Source organism: Manis pentadactyla, chromosome 2 (assembly GCF_030020395.1).
Source record: "Manis pentadactyla isolate mManPen7 chromosome 2, mManPen7.hap1, whole genome shotgun sequence".
NCBI classification, from domain to species: domain Eukaryota; kingdom Metazoa; phylum Chordata; class Mammalia; order Pholidota; family Manidae; genus Manis; species Manis pentadactyla.
The window spans coordinates 235684101-235700714 of NC_080020.1; positions in this window are offsets into that span (position 1 = coordinate 235684101).

Below are 16614 nucleotides of genomic sequence, written 5' to 3' on the forward strand. Positions count from 1 at the left end.
TAGCTCCGTCCACATCATTGCAAATGGTAGGATTTGTTTTCTTCTTATGGCTGCTTGCTGCACTTTTTAAAGTGGATTTTTCATTCTTCTTTTTTGTTTGTAGTTTCGCTATGTGCTTTCACCATTACTCTCCTGGTTTATGAGCAATAGCTTTTATTAATTGATATGTACCTATATCTCTCTCTCTATCTCTCTGTCTCTCTATCTATCTCTCTATCTATCTGTCTATCTATCTATCTATCTATCTATCTATCTATCTATCTATGAATCAATCATCTTTTTGTCTGCCCTTCTGTCCTTATGTACAAGAACAGTCAACAACATAGGCTATGTCACTTCCCTACATTATGCCTCCAAAAATCTTGCAAGGTAACTAGGCCGTAGGGAGAGCACTGGGTTTTCACCGAGACACTTGCAGGTCGAGTCAGCCGCGTGCACCTACAAAACCAGGAAATGGTGGTGCAGGGACTTGAACCCGTATCTCTGTCCTCTGTCCTCTTTTACCTCCTTCTCGCTTGCTGACTGTATTTAGCCACATTCACTGACTAAGTGCTCCCTGAAGACCACAAGTATCCTTCCTCTGGGCCTCTTGTCGACAGAAAAGTAAACTTGGTGCTTTGCTCACCACCATGTTTGAGGGACATCGGCGTGATCGCCGCTGATAGGAGGGAGGGACAAATAAAAAGGAACACCAGTTTCTAGACAGGAGCAGTTGGGAGCAAAGAGTGTGCTGTGGAGTGACGTGTTCGGTTAAGCATCCAAACTTCCCTCGGTATCTGGTTATTGCCTCTTTACATTCGTGAACATCATAAAAGCCACTGATTTCAAAGGCCCAGACGCATATTATTACCGCAATTCAGTTGTTGAGGTGAGAGACGATGAGAAGGGCGTTGCTGCACCACTAAATCTATGGCTGGGCCCTGCTGAAACCAAACAAAAAGAATTCACGGTGGCCAGATAGGGCTATTTTCTAGTGACTGTCTCTGGGGACTCAGACAGAATCCGTTTGTTTGTTTGTTTGTTTGTTTGTTTGTTTGTTTGTTTGTTTGTTTCTCAGTTTCACCTGTGTAGGGTACCTGTCCCCGCCCCTTCGGCTTCTAGTCTGTCTGTGTCCTTGGATCTCAAGTGAGTCTCCTGTAAGGGAGCACGTAGATGGTCTTGAGCGAGAGATAGCTTTGTTTAGTATGATGCTCTCCTATCTACCTACCTACCTATCCCTTTATCTATCTACCTATCTATCTATCTATGATCTATCATCTATCTACTCTCATCTGTGTATCTATCTAATTAATCTATCACCTATATGTATGTATATCAACCCAATCTATGTATCAATCATCTGTCTGTCTATGTAATCTGTTGTCTCACTTTTGTCAACGTTCTGTCACTAGGTGCAGTTTGATTCCTCTGTGTCCTTCTCAGAGAAGTCTCAATTCCTTGTGTCTGTTTATGTGAGTTAGCTGTGTGTTTGGGTCTTGAGAGGAGTGGCCTTGGGTGGGAACTTCTCCTGCGTAGGTGGCACGAGTCTGCTGGGTGTGGACGGTGTGGTTGGCGGGCTGGGCTCTTGAACCTGTGCGGGCCAGGGCCCTCCGGCTGCTCTGCCCCTGGGCCGTTCCCGCTGTGGCGGCTGCGTGAGCTGCGGGGCATATCCGAGGCCCCACGCAGGGAGCACCCTGGCTGGCCTGCGGGGTCCGAGGCAGGTGCGTGCCCAGTAGTAGGTCTTTTTGCCTGTGCACCGATGTCACCTCGGCGGCCCTGCTTGCTGGCCCATCTCCAGAGAGCATGCGTGTAGTCACTGGTTAAGGGAACTGCCTTTTGGTGACACGCAGGGCTCTTGTGGGCCGGTGGCCCGTGGGCTTGCTGAGGTGGCAGGCCAGCTAGCTTGTGGGGAAACTGCTCCCCTCTGCTGTCAAGGTGGAGGTGGAGTTTCAGTGCATTTAGGCATTTAGATGTGAGTGAGGTCTCTCTGAAATGGAATAGTAGCGTTGAGAGCTATGTTTCCGTTCGTATGAAAAGGGTGCTGAGCATAAAGAGTTGGGTGATGGTGGCAGGAATTCTAGGAATGTTTATGTCCCCGCACTTATTTATTTTCTGTTAAGGGAGGTGATTCTGAAGTAACTTTTTACTCACGGATGAAGGTGGTGCATAAGGTCATCCCACGTCAGCCATGGTGAGATGAAGTGGTGTAGTAGAATTAAAGCCTGTACACCTTGGCCTGATACATAGGAGACACACCGTGGGTGCTCTTTGCTGCCCTCCTGTCCTGGCTTATTACCTTAACTAACTCGATGGTTCAGAGTGGTCCCAGCAACATTTCCGGCAAGATCTTTCTAAAATTGCATAGAATCACTTGGCAAAGATATCCCCAGAGGCTAGTGGAGAACTTTACTCTTTCTGGTCATAGTTTGCAAGATGTTTGCCCTATCCTGCGTTCCTTTGTTACTTTTGCATCTCCTGTGATTGTAGACCGATGGGGCAGTGGCGTACACACACACACACGCGCGCACACGCACACGCACACACGCACGCACAGGCGCGCGCACACGCACGCACACAGACACACACACACACACACACACACACACACACACACACACACACACACACACGGCTGAGAGTTAACGGAGACCCCAGTTATAGGAAACTGCAGCCCGCACTTTAAAAAAGAAACGCGCATAAGTTGTGCTCCTGGCGTGCCCCCCATAGGGAGCGGACTTCAAAGTGCAGAGGTGGTTGGACACAGATACCTATGCAGACACCTAAGCACAGATATCTATGCGTAGGCTCTCTCCATCCATCGTCTTAAGTGCGTCTCTGTTTACCTACATATCTATGTTAGTCTACTCAAGCTGATAACCAGAGTGTCATTGAGTGGGGGCTTCATCCATAGACACTGATTTCTCACCATTCTGGAAGCAGAAGTCCAAGACCAAGGCAGGTTCAGTTCCTGGTGAGGTCCCTTCTTCTGGCTTGCATACGGCCGCATCCCTGCTGTGTCCTCACAGGGTCGAGGGAGAAAGCTCTGTCCTCTGTTCCTCTTAATAGCACTGATTGCATAATGGCAGCTCCACCCACACCCTCATGATAGCTTCCGAACCAAATTACCTCCAAAGGCCCCACCTCCCAAGACCATGACAGTGGGGGTTAGGGCTTCAACCCTGACTCAATTCAAATATGAACTTGTGTGTGTGTGTGTGTGTGTGTGTGTGTGTGTGGTGGCGGCGGCGGGGGGTTAGGAGGAGCAGAAGATGGTGAGGTGAGGGCCCAAAAATTCAGTTCATAACTCTGTATCTATCTATCATCTATCTATTCTCTATCTAATCTATCAATATCTTATCATCTGTCTTTCTAACGTAACCTACCTATATCATCTATCCTATCTAGTCTATCATCCGTCATCTATATATGTCTTATCTATCTGTCATCTCTGTCAATCTATTCGTCTAACCTATGAATATCTATCATCTATCTAATGTATCTATTTCTAATCTATCATCTGTCACCTGTCTGTCACCTACCTGTTGTCATCTTTTTGTCTACCCATCTATCCTTATGTACAGAACAGTGTAAGATAAATTCTAGCTGAAATAAGCAGGTGAAGGGAGGCAACAAAGGGCCCGGTAGTTTATTTGAACGCAAATACCCGGGCGAGATTTCCCCGGTCTATAGAAATGGAGGCTGGGGAATTCACACTTAAGTAGACAGGCAGGCAGCGAGATTTTCGAGAAGGTAGGGGGAGGCAGAGCTTAGATTTACAGCAGCACGAGGATTGGCTAGCCCAAGGCATATTTTTCAGGTTGGGAGGGGGCAACAGCCAAGAACTTCGGCCCATCATCAGTGTCCCGCGTGGGAGGGGGCAGCAGCCGGAGACATTGGCACATCATCAGTGTCCGACGTGCTCGCTCCTCCCATCAGTGCCCCCAGCCTTACAAACAGTTAACAACACGGCTATCTAACATGGCTGGCTATCTATCTATCTGTCTGTCTGTCTGTCTGTCTGTCTGTCTGTCTATCTATCTATCTATCTATCTATCTATCAATCATATATTCAATCTATCTATACCTGTCATCTATCCTATCTAATCTATCATCTATCTATCTGTCTATCTGTCCTATCTATCTATCATCATGTTTTTGTCTACCCATCTATCTTTATGTACAGAACAGTTCACAAGATGGCTTATATGTCACTTCCCTACTTATGTTTCCAAAAGCCTGCAAGGTAACTAGGCCCTAGAGACAGACAGCACTGGGTTCACCGAGACATTTGCACATCGAGTCAACAGCGTGTGACTACAAAACTAGTCGATGGTGGTGCGGGGACTTCAACCCATATCTCTGTCCCCGGTCCTCTTTGCCCTCCTTGCTGACGGTATTCTAGCCGCATTTGTTGACTGACTGCTCCCTGAAGACCACAAGCATCCCTCCTCTTGGCTTTTTCAGTAATTTATCCCATTGTATGGAATGCTTTTCCCTCAGATACCTGGTTCTGTCACCTCCTTCTAGACTGTTCAAGTCCCACCTCCCTGGTGAGGCTTACCCTGTCCACTGTTTATTTTGAAAGCCCTGCTTCTCTCTGCCTACAATCTCAGTCCTCCATATCCTGCTTTTCATTCTTCATAGTGTTTGTTACCGGCTAAGCTACCGGAAAACTTACAGATGTTCATTGTCTCTTTCCTCCCCTCCAACTAGAACGTGGTCTCCACAGGTTAGGAATTCTGCGTGTATTGAGTCTGGTGGAGACCCTGCAGACTCTAGGGTCAGCGAGAAGTGGGCACAGTTGTAACTCAACGTGGCTTGACATGTTAGCAGTTTAGGTTAGAGTCAGGCCAGGCGGTCATTAAAGAGGACCTTTTCTGATATTACTAAGCTACTTGGTAAATTCTAAGTAAGCTTACATTTTCAATAATCACACAGCAGGCAGAAGCACTTCCTTCTGTCGTTCCTCCAGCCTCGAGGACCTGGATGCCAAATCCGTTCTCTCGTGGGGAAGTGGGAGTGTGTGAGGATGATCGGCCAAAGTCTTAAGTTACACAAGGCACACACATACAGAATTAAACATGTTTAAAAACCAAAATGATGAGAGAGGTTGCCTGTGTCACAGCAGGGATTCCCTAGCCCCCAGTGAGCTCAGAGCAGTGGGAGAGGAGAGGGAAGGGGCCACATAAGCCAACCCGGTCTCCTTCCTCTGGACTTGCCTCCCCCTGGGTTGTCATCCATTAAACGCTCAGCACGCAGACCTCGCGGTGAGCACGCACAGTCATAAAACGCGGCTACTTCCACATCCCAGTCGCTGGGGCACGGAACACGTTGCGTAGTTAAGTGTGGCTCAGAACACTATCACTCATGTATGTGTGTTCTTCCTCTGTCGCCGAGTCAAAGAGTAAACAGAGCAGAGGCATACTAGCAAGAGCAGGGTTTAGTGTGAATATATAATATACGCACATACTGTGGGAAAGACTTTGTTAAATGGATAGGAGGACATAGGCCTTGTCTGGAGCCGGGGGAGGCCTGTAGGTGCCGTTGGCAAGGGCTGTGGCGTGTCCACCGGGTCGGAGGCCGAGTTAGGGGTAGGGCCGAGGCCGTCGGCTGTGCCTCCCACGGCATCGTGTGGGTCCAGGGCTGACCGGAGGATGACCGCCCGCGCGGTGGGTGTCTGAGGTGCGCAGGAGGCCGGCGGTGGCGCCGCCCACGGCCTCGTGCGAGGCCGGTGGGGACCGGAAGATGACGGCCACCGAGGGTGGCGTCGTGTCCATCGGCTCGACCCGAGCGTCATCGTCGGCCTTCGGGCCGGCGGTGGTGCTGCCCACGGGCTCGTGTGGCGCCGGGGGAGACCGCAAGATCACGGCCAGCCAGGGTGGCGTCGTGTCCACTGGTTCGTCTTGAGCGTCAGCGTCGGCCTTAAGGCCGGCGCTTGTCCTGCCCATGGCCTTGTCTGGGGCCGGGGATCAGTTGTAGGTGCCTTTCCCGAGGGTGGTGGCGGGCCCATCGGGTCATCGTCCGACTTGGGGGTAGGGCCGAGGCCGTCGTCTGTGCCTCCCACGGCATCGTGTGGGTCCAGGGCAGACCGGACGATGACCGCCCGCGCGGTGGGTGTCTGAGGTGCGCAGGAGGCCGGCGGTGGTGATGCCCACGGCCCGGTGTGGGGCCCGGTGGGGACCGGAAGATGACGGCGAGCGACGGTGGCGTCGTGTCCATTGGCTCGCCTTGAGAGTCAGAGTGAGCCTTCGGGCCGGCGCCTGTGCTGCCCACTGCGTCGTCTGGGGCCCGGGGGGACGAGTAGGTGCCTTTCCCGATGGCGGAGGCGTGCCCATCGGGTCCTAGTCCGACTTGCGGGTACCGGTCCGAGGCCGTCGTCTGTGCCTCCCACGGCATCGTGTGGGGCCAGGGGAGGCCGGCGGTGCCGCTGCCCACGGCCTCGTGTGGGGCTGGGGGGGGGGGGGGGCCGGAAGATGACGGCCATCGAGGGGGGTGTCGTGTCCCATCGGCTCGTCTTGAGCGTCAGCGTCAGCCTTCGGGCGGGCGCTTGTGCTGCCCTGGGCCTTGCCTGGGGCCGGGGGGGCAGTTGTAGGTGCCTTTCCCGAGGGCGGCGGCGTGCCCATCGGGTCCGAGGCTGACTTACGGGTAGGGCCGAGGCCGTCGTCTGTGCCTCCCACGGCATCGTATGGGGCCAGGGGAGACCAGACGACGACCGCCCGCGCGGTGGTTGTCGGAGGCACACAGGAGGCCGGCGGTGGTGCTGCCCACGGCCCCGTGCGGGGCCGGGGGCGACCGGAAGATGACGGCCATGGAGGGTGGCGTCGTGTCCATGGGCTCGTCCCCGGCGTCATCGCCGGCCCTCGGGCCGAAGGTGGAGCTGCCCACGGCCCCGTGCGCGGCCGGGGGCGACCGGAAGATGACGGCCATGGAGGGTGGCGTCGTGTCCATGGGCTCGTCCCGGGCGTCATCGCCGGCCCTCGGGCCGAAGGTGGAGCTGCCCACGGCCCCGTGTGCGGCCGGGGGCGACCGGAAGATGACGGCCATGGAGGGTGGTGTCGTGTCCATGGGCTCGTCGTCCTGAGCATCAGCCTTCAGGCTGGCGCCTGTGCAGCCCACGGACTTGTCCGTGGCCAGGGGGCAGTTGTGGGTGCCTTTCCCGAAGGCGGTGGCGTGCCCATCGGGTCGTCGTCCGCCTTGCGGGTAGGGCCGAGGCCGTCGTCTGTGCCTCCCACGGCATCGTATGGGGCCAGGGGAGACCAGACGACGACCGCCCGCGCGGTGGTTGTCTGAGGCGCGCAGGAGGCCGGCGGTGGCGCTGCCCATGGCCTTGTCTGTTGGCTGACTCTGGATGGCGGTTTCACAGAGGCAGGACACCTCGAGGCGGGCTGGTAGTGGTGCCCGTGTGCCCTGCAGAGGAGGAGCTCGTCTGGGTGGTCTCTCTCCAGCCGTCTGCTGGGAGCCTAGGATGGTCCAGAGGCCCAGGACTGCTCCCCGTGGAAGTGGGAACTCTGTTGGGAAAAGTGGGAAAAGCCAGCCGCTAAAGGCACAGGATCCCCAGTGGAACAGCCTGTGACCAGGGCAGCGGGCAGGTGCAGGGTGCTCCCTGGCAGGAGGGGTAGGGGCCAGCGTCCCGGGGACGGGAAGGACCGGCGGGCGAAGAAGGTGGGGCTGGGGAGGCGGCGGGCGGGGTGGGGCACGAACCTTAGGAAGGAGGAAACTGTCCACACGGGAAAATGGGTTGTGGTGTGCGCCAAACGATCCGAGGAAAGGGTCTGAAGCTAGGGAGAGGATCTCCTTTGCCACTAACTCCTTCTCAGGCCAAGCACGCACTGAGCTGCCCAGCTAGGGCGAGCCTGGTATGTATGTCAGCCAGGGGACGCATCACAAAGCGGCCTGGGCCGCTGTGACGTCACCCAGGGGCCGCATCACCAAGCCCCCTCCCCCCCCCCCCCCCACTGCCTTAAGCACACCGGCCCCGCCCAGAGGAGACCCTGGGCCAAGGCCACGGCGCGGCCCCAAGGCCAACCCCAGTAGAATCCCTAGCCCCCGGGACTGCCCGCTGAGGGCCGTGCGGGTGTTCGGACCGACGAGGCCACCGTGCGGACCGTCGAGGGCTGCAGTGCCCGCGTCTGTCGGAGCTCAGCCCGCCCGGGTGCCGGCTCTGCATGTTCTCGGCACCCGGGGTGCGGCGGGCGGCAAGTGCCTTGCCCCCCACCCCCGCCCCCCCGCCCGCCCCCCCGCGCTCCCGGAGGCCAGGGCCTGCTCACGGCCCGGCGCGGAGCCACCCAGAGGCTGCCCGGGGCACGGCCCGCCCTTTCCCGGGCGTTCCCAGCTTCTCTGGGACACCGGGAGCCAGGCATGCCTTCTCGGCCATGGCCAGCCAGGCGGCTGACTTCTGAGGAGGGCGCAGACCCCATGACTTGCCGTCCTAGCTAGCGGGCAGGTTCTTTCTTTGCTTCTCACAGAAAGCGTAGGTCGGGGACCACCGGGTCTCAGCATAGCCACATCCCGCATTCTGACTGGGCCTGGCTGCCCAGATTTTCTCTCTGATCTAGTTTTGGGGGCCTGTGTCTCGTACGTGAATAACACAGCAGAGTATAAACTGGGAAACACTTTTTATTTTTAAAATGCTTCTCCTTTAGACTCTCGGTCTCGATGGCGTCGCCGTTCCTGCCCGTCAGCCAAGCTGGAAGCTTGCGGGGCGACCTCGCCTCCTCTCAGCAGTCAGCCTGTCCATTCCCGATCCCGACTGTTCATCCTTTACGTTTTTTTTTTAAACTCTACTTTTTATTTTTATTTTATTTATTTTTTTAGTTTATTATTTTTTATTGAAGGGTAGTTGACGCACAGTATTACATTACGTTAGTTTCAAGTGTACAACACAGTGATAAAACATTTATATACATAATTCTAGGTTCCAGCTATCGCCCTACCAAGCTGTTACAATATCTTGACTATATTCCTTACGCTATCCATTACATCCCGGTTACTTATTTATTTTACCATTGGAAGTCTTGTCCTTTTTTTTTTTTTTTTTTTTTCTGTGAGGGCATCTCTCATATTTATTGATCAAATGGTTGTTAAGGACAATAAAATTCTGTATAGGGGAGTCAATGCTCAATGCACAATCATTAATCCACCCCAAGCCTAATTTTCGTCAGTCTCCAATCTTCTGAGGCATAACAAACAAGTTCTTACATGGAGAACAAATTCTTACATAGTGAATAAGTTACATAGTGAACAGTACAAGGGCAGTCATCACAGAAACTTTCGGTTTTGCTCATGCATTATGAACTATAAACAGTCAGTTCAAATATGAATACTCATTTGGTTTTTATACTTGATTTATATGTGGATACCACATTTCTCTCTTTATTATTATTATTTTTAGTAAAATGCTGAAGTGGAAGGTAGATACAAAATAAAGGTAGAAAACATAGTTTAGTGTTGTAAGAGGGCAAATGTAGATGATCAGGTGTGTGCCTGTAGACTATGTGTTAATCCAAGCTAGACCAGGGCAATAAAACATCCACGTATGCAGAAGATTTCTCTCAGAACGGTGGGGTGAGGTTCTAAGCCTCACCTCTGTTGATCCCCAATTTCTCACCTGATGACCCCCCTGCGACTGTGCCTGTCTTAGGTTGTTCCTCCCTTGAGGAATCTTACCCGTCTCTGGCTAACCAGTCATCTTCCGGGGCCATACAGGGAAATGTAGAGTTGGTAAGTGAGAGAGAAGCCTTATTGTTTGAAATGGTTAGCTTTCTATTTCTTTGCATGGTTATGCCCTGTAGCTTCTATGCCCAGCATCTGTCTTGAGGTATCTTTACCACTTGGAAGAATTATGATACTCGGTAAATTTGATATGAGGCACGAATTCTATTTAAGGGTTGTAATTAGGAAGGAAGAAGAAAAGCTATAGAAGTAGCAGGCGGAAGAAAACATGGGAAGATTGATTATTTCTTTGACATATCTTCTTGTAGAGTAACTTCAGCATGTATAGGTTTTAAGCTACTACTTAAATTGCGCACACACATTAACATAATAGGAGTATAGTTACATAACCAAAGCATACCTGTAATTACCAGCCATCTCCAGTGAAACCGAGAAAACCAGTTAGGCACCTTAGGCATTTGTGAAAACTTATCTATGATGTGGTGGATATTGTCCAACTGAACTTGAACAGTCTGAGAGAAATCAGACAAATTAAAACAATCCATTCCTGGGGAATGTTCACATCCCTTATGTTCTTTTAACAGTAAATAGTCTGTAGTTGTAAGATTTTGGAGCGCTACAATTTGCACTTCTAATTCTTGGTTGAGTTCCAACAGTATAGATCCAGTCAAATTTGTTGTTTTACCGTATGCACAGGCCAGCTTAGATGTCTCCTTCATTCCCATGGCAAGTCCAGGAACTGGTGGGATGAGTGCATCTACAGCTGTAGCAGTGCGTGGATCTTTGTTGGGGTTTTTTGATGATCATCTTTTGGCATGAGTCTTCCAGAGAGTGCTGATGTTGGAAGTTCTTTTTCATATCGTATCTTAGTTCATTTTCGGGGTAGCCCAATTAGGCTTTGATCCTCTGTATAAACACAAACAGACCCTTTGCCTACACTTTTATATGCCCTTCATACCCTTGTGTAGAACTCATTGGCGGTTACCACACAGGAACTGCCCTTTTTTTTTTGTTTTTTTGTTTTGTTTTTGGTATCACTAATCTACACTTACATGACGAATATTATGTTTACTAGGCTCTCCCCTATACCAGGTCTCCCCTATAAACCCCTTTACAGTCACTGTCCATCAGCAGAGCAAAATGTTGTAGAATCACTACTTGCCTTCTCTGTGCTGTACAGCCCTCCCTTTTCTCCTACCCCCCCCCCCCATGCATGCTAATCTTAATACCCCCCTACTCCTCCCCCCCCCCCTTATCCCTCCCTACCCACCCCTCCTCCCCAGTCCCTTTCCCTTTGGTACCTGTTAGTCCATTCTTGAGTTCTGTGATTCTGCTGCTGTTTTGTTCCTTCAGTTTTTCCTTTGTTCTTATATTCCACAGATAAGTGAAATCATTTGGTATTTCTCTTTCTCCACTTGGCTTGTTTCACTGAGCATAATACCCTCCAGCTCCATCCATGTTGCTGCAAATGGTTGGATTTTCCCTTTTCTTATGGCTGAGTAGTATTCCATTGTGTATATGTACCACATCTTCTTTATCCATTCATCTATCGATGGACATTCAGGTTGCTTCCAATTCTTGGCTACTGTAAATAGTGCTGTGATAAACATAGGGGTGCACTGATCTTTCTCATACTTGATTGCTGCATTCTTAGGGTAAATTCCTAGGAGTGAAATTCCTGGGTCAAATGGTAAGTCTGTTTTGAGCATTTTGATGTACCTCCATACTGCTTTCCACAATGGTTGAACTAACTTACATTCCCAGCAGCAGTGTAGGAGGGTTCCCCTTTCTCCACAGCCTCGCCAACATTTGTTGTTGTTTGTCTTTTGGATGGCAGCCATCCTTACTGGTGTGAGGTGATACCTCATTGTAGTTTTAATTTGCATTTCTCTGATAATTAGCGATGTGGAGCATCTTTTCATGTGTCTGTTGGCCATCTGTATTTCTTTTTTGGAGAACTGTCTGTTCAGTTCCTCTGCCCATTTTTTAAATTGGGTTATTTGTTTTTTGTTTGTTGAGGCGTGTGAGCTCTTTATATATTCTGGATGTCAAGCCTTTATCGGATCTGTCATTTTCAAATATATTCTCCCATACTGTAGGGTTCCTTTCTGTTCTATTGATGGTGTCTTTTGCTGTACAGAAGCTTTTCAGCTTAATATAGTCCCACTTACTCATTTTTGCTGTTGTTTTCCTTGCCCGGGGAGATATGTTCAAGAAGAGGTCACTCATGTTTATGTCTAAGAGGTTTTTGCCTATGTTTTCTTCCAAGAGTTTAAGGGTTTCGTGACTTACATTCAGGTCTTTGATCCATTTTGAGTTTACTTTTGTATATGGGGTTAGACAATGGTCCAGTTTTGCCAGCACCACCTGTTGAAGAGACTGTCATTTTGCCACTGTATGTCCATGGCTCCTTTATCAAATATTAATTGACCATATATGTCTGGGTTAATGTCTGGATTCTCTAGTCTGTTCCATTGGTCTGTGGCTCTGCTCTTGTGCCAGTACCAAACTGTCTTGATTACTATGGCTTTATGGTAGAGCTTGAAGTTGGGGAGTGCAGATCTCAGCATTTTTTTATCCCCCTAGGTTCACTTACACTTTGGAGGTCTACCTCCCATCCTGGTTACTAGGTTCCTTAATTGATAGAGGGGCTGGAAGAAGCAGAACAGCATGTAGATGAAGTTAAAGTATAAAGTGGGCTTTTTCTAGGCTGAGTATATTTCACAGTGTCATGAGCCTCATCCCATTTCTGTGCTTTGTCTCACTGCAAATGCAGAGAGTGGATTGAGAAGGTGTCTCCAAAATTTGCACTTTTGTTTTGACAGTCAAAACTTCCTAGTAACATCCAGCTAGTCCTCATCTTGGTCACCAGAGGCAGCAGCGAACGGGTAACGTGGGTGCTGTCTCTCAGAAGTGGAACCTGCTGCTTAGACATTCTTTGTTCTCCAGTGTAGTCAGAGCAGCAGAAAGTCTAGTCATCATACTCAGGAAATTAAAATTCTAGATTTGGGAATTTTCCCCCTAACTACACCCTATCGTGCTGCCTTGCAAGTGCTCAGAGACAGCCAGGAAGCATCTCCAGCGGAAGTGGAGCTTGCACTGCCCCATTCGACGTGGCAACAGGGAGTCGCTGGACCACCTCATCTTCCCTGTCGGGTTTTTCCAGTCTGAACCCCGAGAGGAGTGGAACCCCTCGCATTGCAAAGCTGAGCACACACGGCAGCTGTTCAGCTGCTCTGACTCCAGGATTTTTTTCTTCGCAAGCCCCTGTGTGTCAGGCTGGGTGGTGAGGTGACAGCTGAGGCTGGGGGAGTGGAGAGCGGCTGACAGGAAAACAGACTCCTGAAGCCATTTCTCCCATCTCTCTGCCCCGTGTCCCTGGGGAGGAGGGCCTCCTTGGCCTTGGCATTATGCCGGAAGCCTTCACTTTATCCTCCTGAAAGGGATCGTCCTTGGTGCAGATCAATGTCATGACTGTGAAGGAAATTATGGTGGAAGTGGGAAGCTCTGTGCCTCGTCTTGGGGAGAGGGAGGTCCCTGCAGGCATTATGGGTATGTGGGGACACCTGTTGTGATATGACTGATGATAAGTAAATATTTGGTAATTGAGATGACCAAAATACATTTCCTAGGTATTTTTGCTCCTCGTGCACAATTCCTGAAAATCCTTCTGAGCCATAACTGCCAATGGGTGTCTTGTTAGGTTAATGCAGAGGCTTTGGGGCCCTATCCTAGGTTAGAGGCTGGTTGCCAGGGGCACCAAGCTTGTGATTAGAGGATGGAAATTATTAGCCCTCAGCCCCCAGGGAAGAGGAAAGGGATGAGGGCTGGAGGCTGAATCAGCAATGGCCAGTGATTTAGTCAGTCATGACTCTGCAGTGAAGCCCTCACAAAACCCTAAGAGAAGAGCACATCTCTCTCATCTCCTGTTTCTCTGTCAGAGCTTCCATGCCTGGGGAACCAGGTGGCCTGCACATGCCACCAGGCCAGGCCCCAAGCACCCCAGGAGGATAGAAGCTCTTTTATTTGGGACCTTGCCATATGTGTGTGTTCATCCGGCTGTTGTGTCCTTTATGGTACTCTTTGTTAAACGTGAGTGTTCTTCTGAGATTCTGAGGCACCTTAGCAACTTGGGCAGACCTAAAGGGGAAGTTGTTGGAACCCGCAATCTTAGCCTGCAGGTGGGAAGCACAAGCTAATTGCGTGGGGCTTGCAACCAGGCTCTGGAGCTGGGGAGGAGGGCAGTCTTGAGGATAGAAACCTTACCCTGTAGAATCTGGTGTTGTCTCTGGGCAGATAGCCTCAGCATTGAGTTCTCAGACACCCTGCTGGTGTTCAAGAATTGCTTGGTGGTGTATGCATTGGAAACAGGTCCAGTATCCTGAAAGGAGTTACACTGCTGTGTATGAAAAAGAACGCTGGGTCATATGAAACCGCTATTAATATAGGTAGGAACCACCACACTGTTTTCCATAGTAGCTGCACCAATTTACATGGTCACAAACAGTGCATGACGGTTCCCTTTTGTCCACATCCTCATAAATAACTTGTTATTTCTTGTTTTTTTTGGGGAACTAGCCATTCTGAATGCTGTGAGGTGATAGCTCATTGTGATTTTTTTGTTGTTACCATTAGAGTACAATTACATGAGCAACATTGTGGTTACTAGACTCCCCCCCATTATCAAGTCCGCTCCCCGCACCCCATTACAGTCGCTGTCCATCAATGTAGTAAGATGCTATGGAATCACTACCTGTCTTCTGTGTGTTACACTGCAATCCCTGTGGCCCCCCACCCCCTACATTATGTGTGCGGATCGTAATGCCCCCTTTACCCCCTTATCGCTCCCTCCCCACCCGTCCTCCCAGGTCCCTTTCCCTTTGGTAACTGTTAGTCCATTCTTGGGTTCTGTGAGTCTGCTGCTGTTTTGTTCCTTCCCGTTTTTGCTTTGTTCTCATACCTCACAGAGGAGTGAAATCCTTGGATACTTGTCTTTCTCCACCTGGCTTATTTCACTGAGCATAACACCCTCTAGCTCCGTCCGTGTTGTTGCAAATGGTGGTAGGATTTGTTTTCTTCCTATGGCTGAGTGATATTCCGTAGTGTGTATGTACCACCTCTTCTTTATCCCTTCATCTCCCGATGGACACTTAGGTTGCTTCCCTTTCTTGGGTATTGTAAGTAGTGCTGTGATCAACATAGGGGTGCATCTGTCTCTTTCAAACTGGGCTCCTGCACTCTTAGGGTAAATTCCTAGGAGAGGAATTCCTGGGTCAAATGGCATTTCTGTTCTTTGGTTTTTGGGGGAACCTCCATACCGCTTTCCACAATGGTTGAGCTGACTGACATTCCCACCAGCAGTGTAGGAGGGTTCCCCTTTCTCCACACCCTCGCCGACATCTGTTGTTGTCTGTCTTTTGGGTGGTGGCCATCCTAACTGGTGTGAGGTGATACCCCGTTGTGGTTTTAGTGTGCATTTCTCTGATGGTTAGCGATGTGGAGCGTCTTTTCCATGTGCCTGCCGGCCACCTGAAATTGCTTCTGTGGAGAAGTGTCTGTTGAGAGCCTCTGCCCATTTTGTAACTGGATTCATTTGCTTTTTGTGTGTTGAGGTTCGTGAGCTCTTGATACATGTTTTGGATGGCAACGCCTTATCAGATATGTCATCGGTGAGTATATTCTCCCATACTGAAGGATGTCTTTTGGTTCTACTGATGGTGGTCAAACAGAATCTTACGAAACCCCCTACCACTTCATTCCAAATCTGACTAATTTTTTTTTTTTTTTTTTCCCCAGAACACCAACCAGCCGAGAAAACGGGAACGAAGAGGAGAAGCTGTGATGCGGGAACATCTGGCGTAAAACTGAGAGGTGAGGCGGTGTGGAGACTGGTAGGTTGTATCTTTCCATGTGCTGCTTTCAAGGGTCATAGGGAAAAAAGATCGCCAAGGAGATGAAGCCCGGGGTGTTGACGTCACCTGGTATCGGTGGAGCCACGTAGCCTCTAGCCATTGACGGGGAGGCTAGCATGCGGCACTGTTGTCTTTCCTGCGGAGTTAAGACGAGCGGCGTCCCCCGTTTGCAGTTCAGTCAGAGCCCGTGTGGGACTGTCCTGGCACCGGCCGGGGTGGACCCGAGAGCTGTGCCGTTCCTGCTGGGCTGTCGCAGCACCCCTCTCGGAACAGGGCCTCAGCAGCGCTCCCGGGAGAGAGAGAGAGAGAGAGAGAGAGAGACAGAGACAGAGACAGAGAGAGAGAGAGAGAGAGAGAGAGACAGAGAGAGACAGAGAGAGACAGAGAGAGACAGAGAGAGAGAGAATTGCGCTCGAGAGACAGGGGCAGTTATATTTTCTGTAGCTCCCTGAGCATGCTCCTGGTGTTTATTTTGAGATCTCTTTCTCAGGAAGATTGATTTGAGTCCAGTTACCAGGTTCCTTTGAAGGTTCATATTTGTAGGTGGCGCCCTCTAGCTCCCAGAAGCTTTACTCTCTGGAGATGCTCAGCCCTTGGGGTGGGTGGGGGGTGGGGTGGCAGGGGTCCCAGGGGAGAGGTGCCGGTGCCCACCCCCGCCGGGAGGAAAGAGGTCTTTCCTGCTTCCCGACCGCAGTGCCCGTCTCCACTGCCGGGGCCAGTTTGCGGAGCACGCAGGGAGAAGCTGCCGTAGGTGGGGGCGGCCGTTTTGCAGGCCGGTGCCGGCGGGGAGGCAGGCCGTGTGCCAGTCACAGCACGGTAAGGGGGATGGAGCGCCCGGAGCTCCTGAAAGCTCCCCCGCCTGCCGGGCAGAGTGCACCCGGGCAGTTTGGCGCACCTGTCCTTTCTCCTGAGCGGCAAGCCCTGCGGAAGCCTTGCCCCTTTAGCAGTTCTCTCGCTGTCAGGAAGTCTCTCAGACTGTCCGCCTTTCTTTTGTCCCACAGCGGCCGGATGTGGATCCCTGTGTTGTCCCACAAGTGGCTGGAATCTCAAG